Genomic DNA, 19,289 nt, shown 5'->3' with positions numbered 1-19,289 from the left:
CATCCAGGCTGGGGCTTGCTCTGTGACCCCAGGCACGGCCCTTCCCCTCCAACGTTCCCTTCCTCATCTTCCGTCTGTGATATTCTGGGTCTGTGGATCCTGGCCCGGCTCCACACACCCCACCCCAACCCTCGAACACGAGGCCCGGCAGATTGGGTCTCCCCCCACCCTCCCCATTCCCAAACCACATTTATTCAATGCATGGATTCGCTCTCACGCTCACGCTCCCGACACAGTTGCGTGTTCCTGCAAACCCACTCACACGTGTTTCTCCCATATTCATGCATTTGCCCCTCCTCATTCTTCCACACACAGGCACACACTCTGCACCACCACCACCCCCGACATTCACGGGGGTTCTCCCATGCACACATCCATGCACACGGACTCACGTACGCGGGGTTCTTGTGAAGCATGCATGCACACTCAGCAGAGAAAAGCCAGCCTCATCACGCCTGCTGTGGGGGGGAGCTCTGAAGCCGAAGGGAGGGGAAGAGGCAGGCCTGGCTCTGTCTCTGAGTCCAAACCCATCCCAGGAGGCCCAATGCCGGCGGGGCCCTCTTGGAAGGGCTCTCAGCCAAGCCAAGGGGGGGGAAAGGGGGGAGGATGGAGGGCCGGGCATCTCCCCCAGGCTGGGCTTCCTGCCCCAAAGAGCATCTGTCTGCCTTGCTCCCCTCCCCCAAAAGGCCAAGGCTCCACATGTCCCCAGGGCCCGTGGGCGGGAGGGAGAAAGGGAGCCAACAGGCCAGGATCTCTCTCTGGAGGGTTGCCCTCCTTCCTTCTTCTCTAAACTTGGTCCTTCCTGTGCCGGACTTGGCGGGGCACGCCTTGACCGTTTCCCTGAATGGGTCCACGGGGGCACAGGCCCCAGCACCAGACACAAAGCATGAGGGACCTTAGAACCCCAGGACTCAGAACACAGCCTGTCTGAGCTGGGAGGGCCTTCAGAGAACCATGGGCTAGTCGACTGCCTTATTTTCAAATGGAGAAACCGAGGCCAAGAGACAGAAAGGGGCTCGCCTGGAGTCACTTGGCTAAGAGGGCATGCAGGATTCAAATTTGTGCCTTCTGACTCTCAGGCCAGAGTTCTTGTGACCACAGCACACCGAGTCCCCCATATGTCAGGCTGGGGGCATGGGAAGAAGGAGAAAGACTATGTGAATACATCAGCCACCACCTGGGGTACACCTAGCCAGCCTCACAGCAATGAAAATCCCTTCATCCCACCCTGACACAACACAGGCATACAATAGTCTAGCCTGTGACCCCCGCTTTCATCCTGAACCCCGAACCCCATTTCCCTGCTCTGCAACAGGGCTTGAGCTGGGCTCTGGACCCTTTCCCTGTCCTGTCTTTTCCCTGACACATAAAAGAGGATGGGGTCCTCAGACCCCCCACTCCACATACAGGTGGGGTCAGGCCAAGCCCCGCTTCCTCCTCCCTACCCCTAATATGGTCAGCTCCCATTACAACCAGGCCTGCCTCCACCCATTAGAGTCTGGGTCCTCCTGCTATAACCCATGACCCCTATCACAGCCTAATCTCCCCTGGTAGAGCCTGGCAGCCCCCAAGTATAACTTGGGGCCCCTTCTTGCTAAAGCCAGCCCCAGCCCCATTCCACTGAATCCACTGAAGCCCAGCCTCTTCCAATACAGCTCAATCCCCATCCAGTATAGCAAAAGCCTCTTCGAAGGACAGCCCCCCAAATATAATTTGGTATATAACTCATCCTCTCCCATTTTTGCCACCCCCCAATGGCCCCAGTATAGACCAGCCCCATCCAAGTATAGCTCAATCCCCATCCAGTACAGCTGGGGTTCCCCAATATAGCAAAAGCCTCTTCCAAGGACAGCCCCCCAAATATAATTTTGTACATAATTCATCGTCTCCCATTTTTGCCACCCCCCCCCCAATGGCCCAGTATAGACCAAGCCCTCCTAGAATAGCTCAGTCCCTCTCTAATATAGCTGGGGTCCCCCAATACAGCCAAAGCCTCTTCCAAGGACAGACCCCCTATATAATTATACAGATACTGAGATATATATTTCTCAGCCTCTTCCACTTTGGCCGGTCCTCATGACCCATTATAGCTCAGAACCTCCCAGTGTAACTCAGTCCCCATCCTGTATAACTGGGATCCCCGCTCCTCCCAAAAGCCAGAGCCTCTTCCAAGGACAGCCTCCCCCAGTTCAGTGTAACTCAGCCTCTCCCGCTTGAAACACCTCTCCATGACCCAGTACAGACCGGCCCCTCCCAGCATGGCCCCTACCTCCACCCCAACCTGTAAATCCTGGTATGACCCAGCCCCTCCTGGTAGAGTCCGGCCCCACCGCAGTCTGGCCGGCCGGGACCCACCTCGCCTCTTTGCTGCCGTCACCCCGAGCACGCAGCGTGGCCTCCACCTCCGGCAGCAGCAGCAGCGGCAGCAGCAGCAGAGGAGGCGGAAGAGAAGGAGAAGGAGGAGGAGGAGGAGGAGGAGGCAGAGATAGAAGTAGCAGCAGCAGCAGCAGCCGGAGCCAGAGCCAGGGCTGCAGCCATGATACCGAGCAAGCCGCTGAGCCCGCCCCCGACGGGCGGAGACAAGCTCTGCGTAAGGGAGCTCACGGAAACAGGCGAGCGCTCAGAGCCTGGAAAGTGGGAGGGGCAGGGGAGGAGGAGAGCGGCGCCTGCGCCCTCACGGAAACTGCCGAGCCTGCAGAACCCGGAAGACGAGCGGGAGGAGGGGGAGGGGGCGGAGGGAGGAGAGCGGCGCCTGCGCTCTCACGCAAACAGCCGAGTCCGGTGTTAAGAGCCCAAGCTAGGTAGCGTGAGGGGGGCGGGGCGAAGAAAGGAAGAGGTGGTGCTTATGCTCTCCAGGAAACAGCCGAACGAGTTCCAACTAGGGGCGGGCGGAAGAAACTGCGCCTCCGCCAGGATCCTCATGGACACTCCCCTCCTCCCTCCCTCCCCCTCCCTCCCTCCCTCCCCCCCTCCCCCCTCCCTCCCTCCCTCCCTCCCTCTCTCTCTCTCTCTCTCTCTCTCTCTCTCTCTCTCTCTCTCTCCCTCCCTCTCCTCCTCCCTCTCTCTCTCTCTCTCTCTCTGCTCTCTCTCTCTCTCTCTCTCTCTCTCTCCTCTCTCTCTCTCTCTCTCTCTCTCCCCCCCCCCCCCCCTCTCTCTCTCCCTCTCCCTCTCCCTCTCCGTCTCCCTCTCCGTCTCCCTCTCTCCCTCTGTCCGGGCTGGAGGGCGGTCACAGAACGCCGGGGGCGGAGCCTGGTGCTTCTGGCCCCGCCTCTCCCCAAAGTCATTGGGAGAAGCACCAAGCTCCACCTCCTGCAACCTGGACCCTTCCGGAGGCATCTCTCTTCGGGACTGGGTCTCCTGCACTAAGCTTTCTCCCTAGTCATAATAATAAATAGCACTTTATTTAAGATTTGCAAAGCACTTGACAAAGCCCCTTTGATCCTCACAAACAACCCCGAGAAGGAGGTGCTATTACACAGTACAGGAGACAGGTAGAGAGAAATGACTTGTCCATAGTTACCTGGTAGGTCAACGAGAACTCAGTATTTATTAAGCGCCTACTATATGCCAGGCACTGTGCTAAGCGCTGGGGATATAATGAAAGACAAAGCATAATTTTTGCTCAGCTCTGGCCAACTCTCGGGGTTTTCTTGGCAGAGATATTGGAGTGATTTGCCATTTCCTTCTCCAGCTCAGTTTGCAGATGAAGAAACTGAGGCAAACAGGCAAAGTGACTTGGCTAGGGTCACACAGCTAGTCAGTGTCTGAGGCCACATTTGAACTCAGGAAGGTGAGCCTTCCTTCTGGCGCTCTATCCACTTCAACACCAAACTGCCCCGAAATATAATAATGGCTAGCAATTACTAAACACCTTAAGGTTTGCAGAATGTCTCATTTGAGCCTCACAACAACTCTGAGAGGTAGGTGCTACGGTTATCTCCATTTCACGGATTAGGAAACTGAGGCAAATATACGTGAAGTGTTTTGACAGCTAATAAGCGTCTAAGGCTGGATTTGAACTCGGACCTTCCCCGCTCCAGGTTTGGTGCTCTATGTACTGTAATACCTAGCTGTTTACACAAGCTTTGCTCTCAAACAGCTTACAACATGACCAGAAAGTATTTAGGGAGTTTTCAAAGTTCAGTATTCTGTCCACGATAGTACCAGCATGGACACGTAGTATCACATGGCTAGTGTCCGAGGCCACATTTGAACTCAGGTCTTCCCGTGCTCCATCCACTATACCACCTAGCTGCCCCGTTCCTCTCCCCCACTCATTTCCTCAATATGACGTCTCTACCATTCATTCCCCCCCATCTCCTTCCTCTCCCCAAAATCTCTTCAGTATGAAATCTGTCCAGTTTTAGAGGAGCTCTCCACCCCCTTCAGCTTGGGCTCTCCTCCACTCAAGTCCTCCCTACCGGGGTCTCAGGAGAAGGTCTCCTCCTTTTAGGCTCCTCAGTATGGGGTTTGTGAGAGATTAATGCCCTACTTTCTCGGAGTCCCCTTCATTCAGTTTCCCCCAAACCTGTTCTCCTCAGTGCAAACTGACCTCCCCTAAGTCTCTTTGATATGGGGTCTCCTCCCCTCAGGCCTGCACCATGGGGGCTTCCTTCCATCACCTCTACCCTTGCTCATACAAACATTCTTGGAGCTCCCCACCAATGGAAAGTCCCCCCTTTCAGCACCCCACCCCTTACATCTCCTACGTCCTCATTTCCTGCGTAGGGCATCTCCCCTTGGTCTTCTCCACTTTTTAAGGCAATGTCTTCCCACAGTCTCCCCACTTACAACATAGGGATCTTTTGCTCTTAGCCTATTACCATTCCGCCACCTCTGATGGGGTATCCTCCCTTCAGACTTGCTTTCTCTTCCACCTTCCTTTCTGTATGTGGGAACAGGTAGCTGTGCCTGGCGGGCATCTGGCTCAGCAGGGTGGGGTCCCATGGGCCCGGGGCAGGGCAGGCCAGGACCTGCCCCTCATTAGCATGGGTTAATGAGCTGGCAGGGTTGCCAACACTCTGTCTTTTAGTGGGTCGGTTTTTTTAAACAGTCAGTTATATAACTCTTGAATTGGACCATTGAATAGAGGAGTGCTTGGGTCATTCCAGTCCTTTTCCTGAGGCAATCTCTCTCCACCTGAAGCCTAGGCTTTTTTAGGGATGCCTAGCTTTCTGCTCTTTAGTCCCTCCCTTTCCCAGACCACAAAGGAAGAGGCTGCCTATTTGGGCACCCAAAAGAGTACCCATACCTGGGACTCCTGAGGAATCCCGAAAAGGGTTCCTAAGGGAATCTATGCAAATTTATCCCCTTTAAAAAAAAAAACAGCTCCCCAAGGCTGTTTGAACCAGGCTGCCACAGTGGGCAAAGCACAAAAAGGGGGTATTGAGGGTTGAGGGGGACGAGGTCCAGGAACCCCAAGACTGGAGTTCCCAGACGGGGTCATTGAGAGGGAGCGCCCCTCAAAGACCCAAGTACTGGAGAGGGTTGGGGCCATTTGGAATGAATTCAAGATCTCAAACATTCTTTAAGTCAAGGTGGCAAAGATTTATTACACTTTACAATGGGCAAGAGTTCTTAGGTAATCTGCAACCTTACACGGGTACAGGAAAGTTTTTATACAATATTTGGGGGTGAAACCTGTCAATTAGGTGTTTTGGGGTGGGATTAGGGAGTGGTTAAGGGGTGGTCAGTTCTTAAAGGAACAAGCACTTTTTGTTTCTACTGCACAGGTATCTTACCCAGAGTTCACTGGGAAATAGCCCAAGGGTGGGCGTTTTGACTATGAAATGTCACTAAGTCAACTAACAGTCAGGGCTGGCTGGAGATATCCAGGTAGATTCCATCAAATGTCTGGTTAGACAAGATGATTGTAAGGGAGTATACATTTGACTATGTCTAGGATACATATCAGTAAGGTCAGTAAGCAGTAAATATCATTATGTCCCAGTGCACAACCAATTAGCAATACACAAGGAATCCAAATAAATTCTATAGGTGCAGCTGGCTGCAGTATCAGGAGGAGAGATAAGTGTTTTGCTAAGTCATGCTGCACTTGAACTGGTAAGGAACTGCTAGGGCCAACATTTTGAAGCTAGGGAGAGATATGATTTTAGAACTGGATGTGATTTTGGAACTGGGGTCCAGGCACAGGTACCCAAGCAGAGGCCAAGGAGAAATGTTAGAATTAGGGTCCAAGCACAAGCACCCAAGCACCCCATCAGGAGCACTTCTGGTGTGGGGCTTGTTGAGTGTCTTTAGGGTTTTTCATCTTCCCTTACTGTCCTGCCCTTACCCAGCTCTCACCGGTGGCTCCAAGAAGCTGTAGCATGTGCAGCAGCCAGTAAAACCATCTTGGCAGACGGGCTAAACCAGGTTGAAAGGAACCCACAGGCCTCAAACCTGTCGGTGAATTAGGAGGATGTTTACCCCAAGCATGTTGTTGTGTTTGTCCTTTGTTTTCAAAGAGGACCATGACATCAGGGAGATGATGATGTGACTTGCAGTTGACTTTGATTTGAGTGAGGGAGGGCTGTGCAAGGTCACCAGCCTCACTTTCTCCTCCAGAGCCATCTGGGTCCAGTGGCCTGATATTCATCAGGATGACTGAAGATGACCCAGAATGCAATGGGAGATTCTCACCCTTTTAGGTTCAGGCCTTTTCATGTACTCAACTTAGAGTGAAGTAACGCCCGTTCAGTGAAGACTTCCCTTGGAAGAATGAACAGATGAGAACAATTTGATCCGATGGCCTTGAAGGTGGCTGAAGCAGGTGAGAGCCTAGTCAGACATGGAAGACTCTGAGGTCATCCTGGGCTATCTATCACCAGTCATCTTGACTTTTGTCCTGCCGCTGGATTTTGATGGCTCTGGAAGAGAGAAGGAGGCTGACACCTTTGTGCAACTCTGCCTCCCTTAAATCCAATTCACACAGGAGTCAAGACATTACCCCTTGAGGGTCCTCTTCAAGAAACAAAGGACAAACAACAACTCCCCACTGGTTAGCATACCCCCACTGCCTCTTACCCTCAGGGATACAGAACCTTGACACCCCCCCCCTCCCCAGTACTGAATGACCCCTCATTCCCATTCTCCTTCTCCCCTCCCCTCCAGATCTGCCCACTCCTTCCATGGCATCCTCTGGAACTTCTGAGTCCTCTAATTAGCAAATTTCCTTTCATTTAAAACCTCTTCCTCTTTTCTCTTTCCATCTTCTGGCACTCATTGAGATCTGGCTCCTCCAAAATGACAGCAAATTCTTTCCAGTCAGTCCTGGTTGCTCCTTCTCTCATAGCCACATTCCTCACCCAGGGAAGACTATGAATATCCCTTGCTCCCTCTTTCTGCTCTATAGGCTCTATACACCTCCGCTATCACCACTGAGCAGCTTCTCTTCCTTGGAGGTTCATGACACCCAAATTGATTCCCCAATCCACATCCTGGTGGCTCTCATCTCCAGACTCCAGGAACATATTCTCCCCCCTTTTCAATGAGTTCTGTGCCTGGCTCACACTCTCCCTCTCCACCCCCACTCCTGCCTTCCTATTAGGTGACTTCAACATGTCTGTTGATGCTCCTTACCGTCCCAATCTATTGAATTCCAATGACCTATTCCTTCATTCTCCCTTTGATACACACGATCTTGATACGGGCTTCATACTTTTCGTCTTCCAATCACCCACATGTTCGAGAACGCCCCTTCTCCCCTAACAGCCCCCTCCCAAAGACATCTCTCATTCTCTCCTGAACCCTCTGCCATCTGACTTCTCGCCCCATGATTCAAATGAAATTGTTCTCTTTAAAGCTGTTCACTTACCCCCCCCCAATCTAATTAATGGCCTTTCCCCAGTTCTCATCCTGCTCAGCATTTAACAGCCTGCTTGCTTCTGTGGGCCTCAAGTTTCTCCCCACCCCGATCTATCCTTCACTCCGCTCTTAGCGATCTTCCCAAAATTCAAGCCCCACTATATCACCTTCCTGTTCCATACCTCCCTGTCACCTCCAGGATCAAATATAAAAATCCCTGTTTGGTTTTTAAAGCTCTTAAAAACCAGAACCCTTCCTACTTTGTAGCCCTCCTCCCCTCTACTCTGGGATCTGGTGACTCCAGCCTTGCTGATCTTTGAACACAACCCTCCATCTCCAGCCTCTGTATATTCATTGTTGGTCCCCAACCCCAACTCGGAATGCTCTCTTTCCTCATCTCCTCCTCCTGGCTTCCTTCAAGTCTCTGCTAAAATCCTCCTTTTTACAAGATACCTTTCACCCCTCAACCCTAGTGCCTTCCCTCTGAAATCACCCTCAATTCATTCTGTCTAGCTTGTTTGTATAGTTGTTTGCATGTTGTCCCCCCTGTTGGACTGTGAGTTCCTTGAGGGCAGGGACCAGCTTTTCCTTTTTCTCTGTATGCCCAATGCACAGCACAGTGCCGGGCACATAGTAAGTACTTAATGATAGTAATGCTCACGTAGCCATGGCTCCAGTTCAGGCACTCATCACCTGGCCAATAGACTGTTGAAATCTGAACTGGTCTATGTGTCTCATCTCTCCCCACCCCCCTGTATGGCTGTCTGTTATTTTCCTAGAGAACAGGTTGGGTTTGACCATCCCGCCCCTCTACCCGCTACCCGCCCTTAAACTCCAGAAGCTTTCTTATACATGGGCACATTATTCTATTCTCAGCTAGGCCCTCACCGAAGCAAGACAGTCCTTTCATTGATCCCTAATTGATTCCTTTCTCATTCCTCACCTTGTCTTCCCTTTTCACTCCCCCTCCCAACCCCAATCTCTGGGGCGAGGACTTTGTTTCTTTACTTAACTGAGAAAATTGAGACCAGCAGATATGATCTCCCTTTTCTCTCACTCTTTTCATCTCAGAACCCATTGATATCTTTTTTGGAGGCAATCGGGTTAAGTGACTCACCCAGGGTCACACTGCTAGTAAGTGTCTGAGGCCTCATTTGAACTCAGGTCCTCCTGACTCTAGGGCCAGTGCACTCTGCCACCTAGCTGCCCCTCTGATATCATCTCCTACTCTCTTTTCCTTTCTCGCAGTCTCTGACAGAGATGTGGTAGTTCACCTTGCCAATGCCAACCCCTTTACATGTGCATTTGACCCCATCCCCTCCCATCTTCTCCAGCAGATTACATCCTCAAGCATCTGCCCCTTTCTTCCCATTCACCTTCAGTCTTCCCCCTCTATCTACTGGTTCCTTCTTATGGGCTTCAAATATGCCCAGACACTGATCTGTCCTTAAAAAAAAAAAAAGCCTTTGCTAGACCTGACAGTACCCTCCGGCTGTCATTCTGTACCTCTCCTCCCTTTATCAGACAAAATCCTAGAAAAAGTCATCTACATTTAATACTTCTACTTCTCTCACTTGGTACTCAACCTTTTGCAATTTGGCTTCTACTTCATTACTCAGTCCAAACTGCTCTCCTAAGTTACCAGCAATCCCTCAGTTGCCAGATACAATGGTCTTTTCTCAGTCCTCATTCCTCTCAATCTGTCTGCTGTGTGTGACATTGCTGGCCAGCCTCTCCTCCTAGAGAGGCTCTCCTGTCTCTGTTCTCATGACCTTCCTCTCTCCTGGTTCTCCTCCAACCTGTCCGACAGCTCCTTTTCAGTCTACTTGGCTGGCTCTCATCCACCTCACATCTAGTAACTGCGGGTGTTCCCCAAGGTTCTGTCCTAGGCTTTTTTTTCCCTCTATACCCTCTCATCGTAACTCTATCAGCTCCCATAACTATCTCTATGCAGATGACTCAGTCTCTCCCCTGAGCTTCCGTCTTACATCACCAACTACCTATTTGACATTTCAAACTTGGGTGTCATGGACACATCTTGGACTTGCCGTGTCCAAAACTGAACCCATCTTTCTTTTTTCCAAACTTCCCCATTCTACTGAAGACACCGCCATCCTTCAATGTCTCAGGTTGGTGTTTTGTTGTTCAGTTTTGTCTGATTCTTCATGACCCTATGGCTCGGTTTTCTCAGCAAAGATACCAGAGTGATTTGCTATTTCCTTCTCCAGCTCATTTGACTGATGAGGGAACTGAAGCAAACAGGGTTAAGTGACTTGCCCAGGGTCACGCAGCTAGTAAGCATCCGAGGCTGGATTTGGACTCAAGAAAATGAGTCTTTCTGACTTTAAGCCCAATGTTCTATATACACTGTGACACCTAGTAGCCATTATCCTGGACTCCTCATTTTCTCTCCCCACTCACACTTATATCCAACCAATAGCCAAATTTTGTGCTTTTACCTCCACATCATCAAATCTAACTCCTCTCCAATCAACCGGCTACCACCTTAGTCCACACCTCATCACCTCCTGCCTAGATTATGGCATATCTTCCTAATTGGCCTCCATGCCTTAAGTCTCTCTCCCCATTCTAATCCATCCTACACATAGCAACCAAGGTGATTTTCCTTAAGCACCAATCTGATCACTATCTCTATCAACTTCAGCAGCTCCCAGCTGCCTTTGGGATAAAACATACACTCCTCAGTTTATCTCTTAAGGACTGACCCAACCTGGCCCCAACCTGCCTTTCTGTCTGGTTCGATATTCTTCCCTAAGATCCAGCCCAACTGGCCTTGGCTCTGTTCTTCACACCTGCATGACATTCCACCTCCAATCCTTTGCATGACCATCCCCATGACTGGAATGCACTCCCTTCTTAGTTCTACCTCCTAGAAGCCTTCTCTTCCTTTAAGATACAGCTCAAGCACTCTCTTGTTCACAACGCTGTTGTAGATCACCCCATCTGCTAATGATTGCCCTCTCTACCAAACTCTCTTCTAGATATATCTGGATTTCTTCAGTTTCCATTTATGCTGTATACACTTACATGTGTAAATACATACGATGTACATTTTCATATTTTTACATGTTTGCCTCATTAGACTATAAGCTCCTTGCAGGAAGGGATTTTCATTCTTTCTACTTGTATCCCCCAAAGCCTAGCCTACTATTTAGCACATAGTAGGTGTTAATCGATGGAAATATAAACTCCAAGTAGCATTTAAAGCTCTTCATACCCCGGCCTTTCCTCTTTCCAGTCTGCTCACACATTGGTCCTTCTCACTTCCCGCTCTTCCTACCAAGGGCTCCGTCTCCCATCCATCTTTGCACTGGCTTTCTTCCATACCTTGAGCACCCTCCGCATTTAGAACCTCGGCTTCCCGACTCAGTTCAGATGTCATCTTCCCTAGGCCTTTCCCAGTCCCCACAGCTGTTAGTGCCTTCTCCTCTTAAGATCACTTTCCATTTACACTGTATATGCTTTCTCCTCCATTAGAATGTAAGCATCTGAGGGCAGGGACTATCTTTTTAACCTTGTCTTTGTAACCCCAGTGTTGAGCCCGCAGCAAACACTTAATAGATGCTTGATTACCCGATTCCAGAATTGCCATGTGACCTTGGGCAAGTCATTTCAACCTCTCTGGGCCTCAGTTTCTCCATTTGCACAATGGCAGTGGTAATACTCCTCCTGCCTACCATTCAGGCTTGTGAAGAAAGAACTTTGCAAAACCTTAAAGTATGATAGGAACGGGATTTGAGTTTCTCCCACCAAGGGACTCCGGCATCACCTTCCTCTTCTGTCAGGATTTCACAGAGGGAAATTCACTGAGACTTTGTGTGGAATGCTTCCTCCTTTCTCTGCGCTGTGAACGAGAATGTTGGCCTGGGTTGGGAGTGGAAAGGCCTTGGTTTGAGGCCCAGCTCTGCCACTTATCTTCACTCCATTACCTGGGAGGCCCTTCCCAGCTCCAGGGGACTCAGCGGCTGACCTCCCATAGCTGCCGCACTGAAGTCTCTGCTTTCTACAGTTCCCATTAACCTAACTGCCCTCCCTCGGTTGATGATCTCCAGTCTATCCTGTCTATAGCTTGTTTGCACATAGATAGCTGTACAGTGCCTCCCCCATTAGACTGTGAACGCCTAGAAAGCTAGAGCTGTTTGCTGTTTGGGCGTGGTGTCTCTCTCTCTCTCTCTCACACACACACACAGTAGGTGTTTAATAAATGCTTATTGACTTGGCTCAGCACAAATGAATATAGATACTTTTCTTTTTTGTCTCATTTTTTTTTTATTCAATCAAAAACCCAGAAAATGCTCCCAGGCTTCTGCAAATGGAGATGGGAGAACAAGTCATGCACTGTGGCCAGCTAGTGATAGAATGGGCAGGGTGACCTCTGTCTTCTGTGCAGAGGGAAGTCCATCTTCGGGTGACAGGGAGGGGATGGACCTCGGGACAATGAGCGAAGTAACTAGGCCCAACAGACCTAGAAGCCTGGGGGTGGGGGTGGGGAAGGGAAAAGGGGGGAACTACCCAAATGCTTTGGTCACATGAAAAAAATCACACTTGACATGGGCTGGCAACATGATACCGACATTCAGCAGCAGCAATACAAACTGTACAGGTCTAGAAATTCGACATGTACAAGACCTGGTGCCCGGGGATTCTCAGCACAACCGAGGCAAGAGCGTAACCCCAGAAATCGCACACATGCATACCAAAATGTAAACACTGATGGCATAGAAAACAAGGGAAGGAGCAGCTCCAACTTCATACAAAACTCACCATCGTGACAGGGGGCAGGGCAAGTGTCCGAAGCTCACTGACTTACACGGAACCCCGGCGGCAGCAGTTGTGTGATGGGGACCGGCTGCGAACACGTCCCCCTGGTTAAAGGGCTGTGGGAAATGGGGCTTGAGCCACTGGGGAAGGGGGGGGAAGCGGATACAGCTAATTCTTGTCCTGAAAACCAGAGGAGGAAGCAGACAGCTTGTGCCGTGGCTGAGTTTCCTTGGCTGCTGAATTTTCCATTACAAGTCTTAATGGTGTGAAATATTTCTTTCCCAAAAGACAAACAAGATGTTAGCCCAGGCATTTCTCTTTGCATTCCAACCTTTTTTTTGTGAGGGGGGGGAAGGCTGAGAAAAAATTTTTAAAAGTCCCATAGACACGCTGAATATTTCCTAGGTTTTTTAGATGAATTCTGCCCTTTAGAATTCAGGGCAGAATTTCCTCATCTGATCATTTCCTTTTCCTCTCTGGATTTAACTAAGAAAAGGAGGATGGGGAAAAGGTCTTGGTCCTCAGGAAATCTGGCTTCTTAGCCCTGGCTCCTGTGCTTGTGCAAATCCCTTTTCCTCCAGGCCTCAGTTTACCCATCTGTAAAACAGGGGTTGGATCAGGGTGGCATGGGGCAAGAGCATTAGATTTGGAACCAGGGAAACCTGAGTTTAAACTCCACTCCTGACACTCACTGGCTAACTGTACGGCCACGTCCCTTGTCCAAGGTGGCCACCAAGACTCCTTCCAGCTGTGGATGGACCATTTCTTGGTCCCAGATAATAGGAGTGCGGGCCATTCATTCATGATGTGTTCCTCTGACCAAGAGATATACCTCTAACAGCAACTATCAGCTGGCTTCTGGGCTACAGGTCAGAAGAGGCCAGGACACTACCTAAACAAATGCTTGTCTTGCTCAATACCCTGAGACATGCAAGTGTTCATGCCAGATTTACTTCTATACGTCTGTGAATGAGCTTCGGGAAGTCAGCTGGGACCCTGTGGGAATTCTGTGGGCGAGCTCTTTGGGGCTCCCCACAAAAGGAAGCCAACGTCACTGTCACACAACTTCAGAGTTCACACAGGTCACAATGCAAGGTTTTCCTCCGCTGGATGGGGCGGTTCCAGTTTCTACCATAATAAATGTTTTGCTGAACATCTAAGGTCTGGAAGAATCCAACATTAGAATTGTGGCTAAGCCATTAAGCCTTAAAGGACGCAACCACCTGGCTTCAAAAGAGAAAAAAAAAATCATTTAAAAATGGCTATTTCCTGTTTTAAAGGAAGCTCAAGAGAAACAGATCCATGGGGGTTATACAGGCAAACTAGCTCTGGAAAGTCCCCACAAAGCCAAAGTTCCTTCATTGTAAACTTTTTTTTTTGAGGCCTGATCCCACTGATCAGAGGGGCTCCAACCTGCTGTTTCCAATCTGAGCCAGTTCACCCCTTAGGCAGCCCAATGGTCCCTTACTTCCAGGGGCTCCCCAAACTGACTCCGGGCTTAGCCCAGCGCAGCTCAGAATCCTGAGCCTCCCCAGTAACAGCAATCACAGGGACACCATTCCTGGCTTTGCTGTAAGCTTCTACTACAGACGGTCCTGAAGCCCCCCGTGAGCGCACCCACATTTTTCGTTTTGGAGATAGACATTTTGCTCCAATCTAAGTTCAATGTTGCTGGGTAATAGATTTCTCTCCTTGTCACTGCTGCTTTCACTCTTGTCTGGCTTCAGAAAAGAGGGGTGAGCCGTGTCAGTGCCATTAAGGAGCCAGGTAGGACAGTCCTGACTTTGCCACTGGCTGCCAAGGTATGACCTTGGGCGAGCCTCCTGTAAAATGGATCAAGTGGATAATAAGCTCCCTTTCAGAATCTTTGAGCTAAGGTTCTCAGTCTTAACTGGAATCCCCCCACAGTAACACCCAGAAGCGGTTGCCTCATCTCAGCCTGGAGGGCTTCTACACCTTCAGCTCAAAGAATCCTTCCAATGACTCCTCCCAGGCCTGACCTCTCTTTGCCTGTTTTAACATTCTATGTATATTCTAAAGTCCGGTCCTTCCAGATGTGCCATTCATAATTCAGAAAAGTTTACAGCAAGACAGCATGAGATTGGAAGACAGACCCTAAGGGGGCTTTCTCTCTGGTGAGAAGGGAAGGAAATAAACATTTATTAAACACCTACCACGTACCAGGCACTGTGCTAAACACTTTACAAATATTTCATTTGATCCTCACAACAACCCTTTGAGGTAGGTGTTATTATCCCTATTTTACAGATAAGGAAACTGAGGCAAACAGAGGCGACCTGACTTGCCTGGAGTTGCATGGCCAGTAAATGTCAGAGGTGGGATTTGAACTCAGGTCTTCCTGACTTCAGGCCCAGCCCTTTATCCACTGGGTCACCCAGCTGCCTCTGACCAGAAGGAGCTACCAACGCCAGCAAAACATGACTTAAGTGAGGGGTTCCTAACCCATCATCTGCAACCACTTAAAATTTTAGTTTTTTGATAGCTACGCTTCAATGTTAAGTTTCATTTGTAATCCTGCATGTCTTGTTTTAGGCATTTAAAAACACAATTCTCAGAAAGGGGCATCAGGACACACACAAGAGGTGAAGAATTGCCGAGCTAATCCAGCCCCGTTGTATTAAGGGGGTGGAAATTTGAAGCCCGGGGAAAGGAGGTGACTGGCCAAAGGTCCCATGGTAAGGTGGGCGCAGACTCCAAGGAGTCTGGATAGGTATCAGGGGGTCTGCAAACACGGATGGGAACAAAATGACAACTTTATTTTCACTAACCTCTAACAAAAATCTGACATTTCCTTCAATTTTTGGGGGGTGGGAGTGGGGCAATTGGGGTTAAGTGACTTGCCCAGGATCACACAGCTAAGTGTCTGAGGCTGGATTTGAACTCAGGTCCTCCTGACTTCACGGCTAGTGCCTGGACTAGTTGCCCCATTTCCTTCAATTATTTGAATTCATAATTCTGAGAAGGGAGCTTTAAGTTTCACCAGACCACCAAAGGGGTCCAAATACAAAACAGGCCAGAGAAACCGTGGCCTGGAGTTCCAGTCTCCTGACTCAGCCCTCAGTGCCTATGGGGAGCAGGTGGGCTCTGCTGACATCAGTCGGATCATGAGATCGATGACTGCCTTTTATGCTCGTCTCTGACCTACTTCCAAGCTTCTAAGTGGGTGTTTAATAAATGATTTAATAAACCTTTGCTGAGTTGACTTGCGACCTCTTGCAGAGCCCATCAGGAAAGCCCTCTCTGGGTCACTGGGATTTTTCTTTTATTAAACACCTACTACATGCCAGGCACTAGGCTAGCTTCTAGAAGGAGGAATAAAAATGGGGGGAGGGGGCAGGAATTTACAGGCAACAAAATCCAGAGAGGGAGCCAATAAAAAAATCATGACCTCAGATGGATATACACAAACAGTAAAAATATGGGAAACAGGGGTAGGATAAAATAGGGGTGATCATTCAAGGACACAAGGGCATTCCTCATGGGTATCCCTGAGGCTTCTGCTCTTCTGGGTCCTAGCCACCCGGAAAACCTTCGATGGGGGTGGTCAAGTCCTCAGGTGGTCTTCTGACTGAATCCAGATTTTACAGAACAAATTTATTCTGTAAAATTTGGATTCAGTCAAAAGGCTGCCCCTAAGGATCTAGAAGGCCACAGGTTCCCCACCCCTGCCTTTGACTACGGGCCTAGGGATGGACTGTGGTCTGAGGACTCGCCCGGGGAGGCACAGAGAGACTTGGCTCCAGCACCTTGGGAAACCATCCATGAAGGACCACAGGGGAAACCCCCATCGATGCTTTACATCTTGGGAAGTAAAATGTCAAATCGGAAGGGAGAAGGGGAACCTTGTTCCATCTACTGTTGAGAAAACAGACAGAAAATCACAGTATTTCAAAGCATTATCTGAATACAGGTAATTCAAGAGAGCAGAATGTGAGTCCTTGAGCTCAAACAGGGGCCAAGGGAAAAGGAATTGGAAAAGATGTTAAAAAGACAAAAATATATTTGACTGGGAAATTTACACATGGTTATTTACCCCTTACCCTGGCCCCACCCCACTCCCAACCCTCAGAATTTTCTGAACATTCCTACTTCAGAAAACCAAAGCTTGCCATTCAATGACCTTTTCCTTTGGGATCCGAGGAGGGGAAAGAGCTCTGGCCTAGGGGCCAATGAGCTCAAATGAAAACCTGAGTTTATTTCAGAAGAACGTGAGCTTCCAGAGGGCAGGCTCTGGTCTCACTGTTTATGGGCTTAGGGATACAACAAGTGCTTAATAAATGCCTGTGGTTCTATTAACTAAAGATGCATCTCTTAACCTTAACAGGGTCAATGTCTACTTTCTTCCTGATGCTCTCTTTGGAACTGAGAAATTTAAACTAGTGGGGCCGGGGATGGGATATCCTCCATTTCCCCCAGTGAGCTGATCCAGTAAGGGCCTCCACTGGCTACCTCCTGGTGTAGGAGTGACTCTGGGTCACTGTTAGGTCCTAACAGGCTGAAAAGGCTCTGTGCATTGCGGTCCATTGGTGGACTACCGGTCTGTTGTCACCTTAAGTTTGGCCATAAGGTGACCCATTTTTTCCAGCCACAACAGATTGTCTACTAAGGGACTGTTACTGATGTTGATGGAGGGGCTACCTGCACGGAGGATTGAAGGCCTATGGATTTAAAGCTGGAAGGGTCCATCAAGCCCACTCCTCTCATTCCTCACGAAGCCAGTAAAGGCCTGGGTCTTCTTGGCTTTCTAACCTACCACTCTGCGCTCCCACGTCAACTAGATGTGTCAAGGAATTCCAGGCCCGTTAGGCCCTACAAGTAAGTCTCAGTTTAAAACAACAACCCAAAGAGCTAATCCGCAATCTTAACATTCTGGATGGTGGAAATTCCATCTGTTTTCAGCTGAAGTCCTGTGGGCCTACTCGCTGCTGGAGTCTAAGTAATGCTATCCTGAGGCAGGTCTGACTCCCTATAAGCAAGAGGAATGAACAAAGAACTTGCCTTCTCTCTCTGGCTGGGCCAGGATGATGGGGAAAAGCCCAGCTCAGGAACGTGGTCTCATACAGGCCACCCTACAGGAAGAGAAGCCTTCTATGATGATAGCAATCTCTGCTCTCACCCTCCAGACTAGGCCAGACTGCATTTCACACGGAGTCTGATTTTTCCCTTGCTGCTCCCACAGGCATCACTGCCCCACCTCATTCCAGCCTTTAAAATACCCCTCTAGTCCAAACAAGATGGGTCAGGGAGAATGTCAGTAAAGGTCTGCTAGGTGAGCTAAAGAGGACAGTGACTTGGATCTTGAAATAAGAATGTGTTAAGTTAGGGGACTGTGCTCTCATTCCTGGACGTTCCCATGCCCAATTCCATTTCTTCCCCACAGGGAGATGTCTGTAAGTTCAGACATTCGAAACACAGGTTGAAACCAGTGATTGATATCAGAGACCAAGAGCAGAAGCCCCATGCCCCAAAGGGTCCAAAAGGGGAAAATGGTGATGCAGGGAGTTTGCAGGGGTGACCTGGAGAAAAACTAAGTGCAGGGGAACCAGAACCTAGCTGGCTTCTGGTAGCAATGAAGCAGTACTGGAGGAGAGGAAGGATCCCAGGGCTGGGAGGCAAGGCTCTTGTCAGGTTCTAGGCCCAGCTCTGCCACTATGTGGCCTCAGGCAAGTTACATCACCTCTAACATTCTCAGCTCTCAGTTCTGCCATCCTGTGTTCTAAGGGCCCTCCCAGCTCTGCCATCCTGTGTTCTAAGGGCCCTCCCAGCTCTGCCATCCTGTGTTCTAAGGGCCCTCCCAGCTCTGCCATCCTGTGTTCTAAGGGCCCTCCCAGCTCTGCCATCCTGTGTTCTAAGGGCCCTCCCAGCTCTGCCATCCTGTGTTCTAAGGCCCTCCCAGCTCTGCCATCCTGTGTTCTAAGGCCCTCCCAGCTCTGCCATCCTGTGTTCTAAGGGCCCTCCCAGCTCTGCCATCCTGTGTTCTAAGGCCCTCCCAGCTCTGCCATCCTGTGTTCTAAGGCCCTCCCAGCTCTGCCATCCTGTGTTCTAAGGGGCCTCCCAGCTCTGCCATCCTGTGTTCTAAGAGCCCTCCCAGCTTTGCCATCCTGTGTTCTAAGGCCCTCCCACTCTGCCATCCTGTGTTCTAAGGGTCCTCTCAACTCTGCCATCCTGTGTTCTAAGGGCTTTCAGCTGACATTCTGCGTTCTAAGGGTCCTCCCAGTCCTCATACAATTCAGCGACTCTAAAACTGACCAGGGAAATCACACCCCAGTTCTGACATCCCATGAGAACTTGTGTTTCGGCAGAAGGTGCTCCCAGAGGCTCAAACCCAGGGGGTCTCCCAAAGTGCTGGTTTACAGTAAACATGCAGGGTTGGTTTGGGTGGTGGGGTGGAGAGGAAGCAGAGAAGAGAATCCTTCCAGCCCTAACTTTTCCTTCTTTGAGGTCACTGGACATACGGAAGGGGCCTGCAGTTAACAGCTATAGTCCGTGACAAAAGTTTAGGGGAAGTCTGCAGTTCTGCCATTTCTGCTGCGCATGTGGATGGGGCCGGGGGCAGGGTGAGTGGGCATCTCACCAAAGGAGAAAACTGGGCTCCTTTTTTTTTTCTGGAGGGGGTGGGGTGGGGTTGTTCTATTGCATCTGAATCACACAGCCTGATCCAGACAACTTTGGCTAGACAA

At 50.0% G+C, this 19,289-nt stretch overlaps 1 protein-coding gene across 1 annotated transcript in view; it reads right to left on the bottom strand.

Annotated features, from left to right (window-relative positions):
• Positions 1 to 2,590, bottom strand: part of PIK3R2 (phosphoinositide-3-kinase regulatory subunit 2) — a 29,628-nt gene extending 27,038 nt beyond the window's left edge. The window contains exon 1 of the mRNA XM_036736540.1: positions 2,356 to 2,590. The gene's annotated coding sequence lies outside the window, so the exon portion shown is untranslated. The remainder of the gene's footprint in view (positions 1 to 2,355) is intronic.
• Between the last annotated feature and the right edge of the window lie 16,699 nt (positions 2,591 to 19,289).

The sequence above is a fragment of the Trichosurus vulpecula genome, chromosome 1, assembly GCF_011100635.1.
Source record: "Trichosurus vulpecula isolate mTriVul1 chromosome 1, mTriVul1.pri, whole genome shotgun sequence".
NCBI lineage: Eukaryota > Metazoa > Chordata > Mammalia > Diprotodontia > Phalangeridae > Trichosurus > Trichosurus vulpecula.
The sequence above is the reverse complement of the archived record's forward strand: the minus strand, read 5'-3'. Positions and strand labels throughout refer to the sequence as shown.